The sequence below is a fragment of the Aplidium turbinatum genome, chromosome 17 (assembly GCF_918807975.1).
Source record: "Aplidium turbinatum chromosome 17, kaAplTurb1.1, whole genome shotgun sequence".
NCBI classification, from domain to species: Eukaryota; Metazoa; Chordata; class Ascidiacea; order Aplousobranchia; family Polyclinidae; genus Aplidium; species Aplidium turbinatum.
Window position 1 is genome coordinate 15903620 of NC_137488.1, and position 4889 is coordinate 15908508.

Genomic DNA, 4889 nt, shown 5'->3' on the forward strand with positions numbered 1-4889 from the left:
TTGAATTCTTAATTTGAAAATATCGCACGCCATATCAGTCAACGTTTATTTAAAATCGCAATCAAATGACAGAAAGCTGGATGATGCGCCGTGTCTGACTTTTCCTCACGGCCGCGTAGCACAAACCATGGCTGCAGAGTAGGAAGGATTTTGGTGTGTTCGTGACAGTAGGTATCTTATAAAAAAAAAAATGAATAAAACGTCGAAGCCTTTTGCGTTCTTGTAGAGTCAGTCAGGCGTCTTCGATTTGACTTCACAAGCCCAGGGCACAAACCCAATGTTGTACGCGTCAATGAAATAAATTGACGGCGTCAGCGAGAATTGCCAAAAACTTCACGGCGTAAAGTACTGCGTCAGCTCTTAAAGAAATTGACGGCGTCAGCGCTAATTTCTAGCGCTATTTTAGCTAGGGTCTCACAAAGCAGAAGTATTTCAACCAAGTTTAGGCTAACAATAGCTATAAATAAAAAGCAGGTTTATGTTTTGAGACTGTACTGTAATTGGCTGCTTAGCCTATTAGTTATTGCCAGTGTTGTACGTTGACGGCGTCAAATTTTTGTTGACAATGAGGCTAGCGCCGTCAGTTTATTTTTTAGTTGACGGAAGTGATAGCGCCGTCAACTATTTTGCCGATTTTAAGCGTCAAGCGCTATGCGTCATTTTTTGTTTTCATAGAAAATCTTGTTTCACAATGAGAGTTTCACAATGTATTCTGGCCAGCGCGACTCATCCGAATTACCCGCTTTCGCGTTGGTTGGAATGGCTTCCTGGAATACAAGCGAAAGAAGTTCGCCAAATGGTGATCACTCATGTCGTGAGCAGTATCGGGAACGAGGGATCAGAGAGAGAAAGGGAAAAATCAATAAATGTCATCGCGGAGGTTGAAGATACTTTATTTCAAGAGCTCTATGCCTCTGAAAAGATAGATTGTAAGATATTTTCTCTTTACTGCATAAGTTTTGAAGTTCACGTGTTTACGAGTGGCAATATATTGATAAGTGCCCTCTTTGACGGCATAGCAGCTTTCTCCTGGCGATTCATCAACCATAATTGATGTACTGGAAAGTTTCATAGTTTAAAACAATATAGAAGAAACACTTTATTTTGGAAAATATTTTGGTGATTTCATATGCCCTTGCAAAACACGGTGGCTCCAAGTTTATTGTGACGTAACAATTTACTGAAATCATCGCCCCTTGGGATTGCCTACAGAAACAACATTCCATGATTTCATCGAAAATATTGTTTTGCTTAATGCTTATCAAGAAACTGTCCCTGGATAGGTGATTTTTTGGCTTCCCATTTCTTTGTTGCCTTTTTATTTTTTGTAGACTTTCATTGATATTTGTGGATCATTTCTTACCTTTTACATTGAAACTTTCAGCAGTAAGCAAAGATGTCTCACACAACAGAAACTCCAATTGAGCAGGAAAATCCATCTTCTGAGGAAACCCAGGACCTTCCAGCGGTTTCAGCGTCAGGTTCGCCGGAAACTCATGTCGAGGAATTCTCTCTGGACAAAGCAACGCGAGAAGACAAAAGGTTAGCTTCTTGGTTTGTTTTATGCCAGAAAGCTGCAAAAGCTAAGAGTCTTGTAGAATTTGCAAACGCTGAAGAGTTGTTTCAGCGGGTTTATGACCGGCTGCTACCAATAATGGAGGATCACTTAAAAACTTTTAAATACGCAAATGATGAGTTTTGCGAACTAGAGGCTATGAAGCAGGCTTGGATGTAAAGGAAATTAGACATTAGCGTTGCTCGAGCAGAACTGAGCGCCAAACCCGGGCCGCATCTTGAAAGTTCAGCTTTGCGGGAAAAGCCAGCGGCGAGTGTGGTGTATAGCCGATCAAAGAGGTCTAGCCGCTCTCGCTCTTCCTGTAGCACGTCTGTCAGTGAAAGGCAGAGAACGGAGGCGGCGCTAGCCAAGAAGCTATTGGACCTTTATTCGCCATTTCGAGACCCATTTGGAGAGTCGAGCTCACACCGATGGAATGCGAATGACTCTACTATTGCAGCAGTGCCGAGGGAAAGCCAAGCACTTAATCGAACATTGTTCGATTATCGACTCCAGTGGAGGATACGCAGAAGCGAGGAAACTTCTGCACGACAATTATGGCGTGCCCATAGGCGTAGCCAGGGGGGCGAACGGGGCCATGGCCCCCCCAAATTTTCAAAGTTTGGATTCCGAAGTTGAACCCTTTGTTGAAAATATAATATAATTTGTATAAATTTATATTGTTTTCCAAGACATCTGGCTATTAACACCCCCCAGGACTTGTTTTAGACACACAAAAAGACACCAATAAATTTTGCAAATTATAAATCGCGCAAAGTTTACGCGATTTACGCTTCTTTTAACTAATCTGTGGAAGCAATTTCAGAATCGCTTACTCTGTAGGGTTTTTGTGTAGCTGAGTTTTTTGTGTTCTCTAATTTTAGCCGCAGTTTTTGCCCGTTTGTGTGTAGATAAGAGCTACCTTTAATAAGTTAATAGCTGTTTATCTGCTAATAAGTTTCATACAAATATTACCCTGAAAGTGTTTCCAGAAAGCGTTATAATCCATTATTTAAGTGTAATTTTGCAAAAATTTTCCGGGGGAGCATGCCCCCGGACCCCCCTAGAATACGCGTGCCTTCGGCACGCTCTAACCCCCACCAGCTTTATTGCTTCCCTTGCTTAACCCACCAGGATGCGCCACTGCACATCAGGTGGTGATGTCTTAAATCAAACATTTTGTCGTTCACTTCAATTCATCAAATATTTGGCCCCCCCCAAAAATTTTTTCTGGCTACGCCACTGGGCGTGCCCCAGATTGTCGCTAGGTCTTTCGTTACAAGGCTCATGGGAAGGCCTGATATAAAGAGCGAAGACGCGATGGGCATGCGCGACTATTCCCAACTCTTACGTCAGTGTTCACTGGTGTTAGGGAAGCTCGAAAACTTGGGCGACCTTAACACAGTGGATACCATGGTGATGCTGGCTGCCAAGTTGCCAATGGAAACTCAGAGAGGCTGGAGGCGCCGCACTGCAAACATTATGCTGCAGTCAGGGAGGCAAGCTACATTTAACGACTTTGTAGGGTTTGTGGAAGAAGAATCGAGAGTATTAAACGCTTTTGGAGGTTTACTGTGCAGGTCGATGAAACGAGATCAAAGGGTCCCTGCCAGCCCCCGATACACCCAGAAGAGTTCTTGTTCTGCCGTTGAAGCGACGGTTGCTTCACGGCCGAGGATGGCATGCTACCTTTGCAACGGACCGCATCTGATAGGTAGATGCAATGAATTTCTGAAAAAGTCAATTTCTGATCGCAGGGACTTTATCAGATACAAAGGAAGGTGTTACAACTGCTTCAGCGACAAGCACGTTGTTAGGTCTTGTGATAGACCGCCGGCTTGCACAGCAAAGGGTTGTGGACGTCGCCACAACACTTTGCTACATGAGGAAATGGGACCTACTGGCCCGAGACAGCAGCTTGACTTTTCATCAGGTCCCAGTAACATTAACCAAAGCATAGATAGCAATGGCAGGCCAGCCACCATTGCAAGGTGCGAAACATTGTCTGAGGAAAGAAAGAATTTCTTTTTCTGCGTTATCCCGGTCAAGGTTTATAACGAGAATAAATGCTTGACCGCATTTTTAGACACAGGAAGTGACACCACGTTTTGCACCACGTCACTGGTCAAGAGATTGGGTTTAAGAGGTCAGCCAGACAGAATCCAATTGACAACTGTTGGCCAAAGGCCGAGATCGATCGATTGCCAAAAAGTAGATTTTAAAATTCGGCCGCTAGATGACAGTGATGAGCTGGAGATTAAACAAGCGGTGTCGCTGGACGATTTGGCATTCAGAAACAATCGTTCTTTGACAGATTCAGATGTAGAAGTATGGCCTCACCTGAAGGGTATCCAAATTCCTCATCTGGATACTGAAGAGGTTGCATTGTTAATTGGCACTGACGTCCCATACGCTCACAGGAATCTGGATTCGAAGTATGGAGGGAGAAGAGACCCCTGTGCATTGAAGACTCCTTTGGGATGGAGCGTGATAGGACCCGGAATCGAGCGGGAAAACTCAAAACTGGCAATGGTTAATCGAATAAGTCAATATCAGATACAGAACCTCCAGACAATTTTTAGGGACGTAGATTTTCCTACTTCAGTGGAGGACGGGAAAGTCCGTGATGATGACCGCGCAGATGCGGCACGGTACCTCCCTCATGACCCAGTGTTCGACCAAAATAAACCAGACACATTAAAAATTGTTTCCGATTGTGTGGCCCAACACAGAGGAATGTCATTAGACAACGTATTTATGCAAAGGCCATTGTACCAGCCTGATGTAGACGAATGGAGGGAGCGGTTCCCTCAACTCTTTGAATTGCAGAGTGTCACTTTGCAACATTGTTTAAAGCCATTGCAGTTAGGTAGGGTGAACATAGACCGACTGCATTACTTTTCTGACACTTCCAGTCAAAATTACGGCGCGATTTCGTATCCGCACTTTGTTAATGATAACTTTACAAACATCTTGAGGGTAGAAGGACGCTTGGAGAATACAGCGAGTCCTTGCAATGTCAAACATCCAATCATTCTTTCGTATTCAAGTCAATCTAAAATTTCGTTTATTTTGAAGCAGAGTCTCCATGTTGGTCATGCAGGAATAGCACACACTTGGACGTCTTTGCATGAGCGGTTTTACTTCTTCAAGGATTCCGCCGCTGTGCGGAAGATCGTTAGCAGCTATGTGACAACAGGAGAACAGAAGATGACTGATCTACCTGATGTTTGTCTACGCTCTGAGGAGCTTCTTTTCAGTTCTGTCAGAATCGACTACTTCGGACCCTTCATGGTTAAGCAGGGAAGGAGCATGGTAAAAAGGTATGGATGCA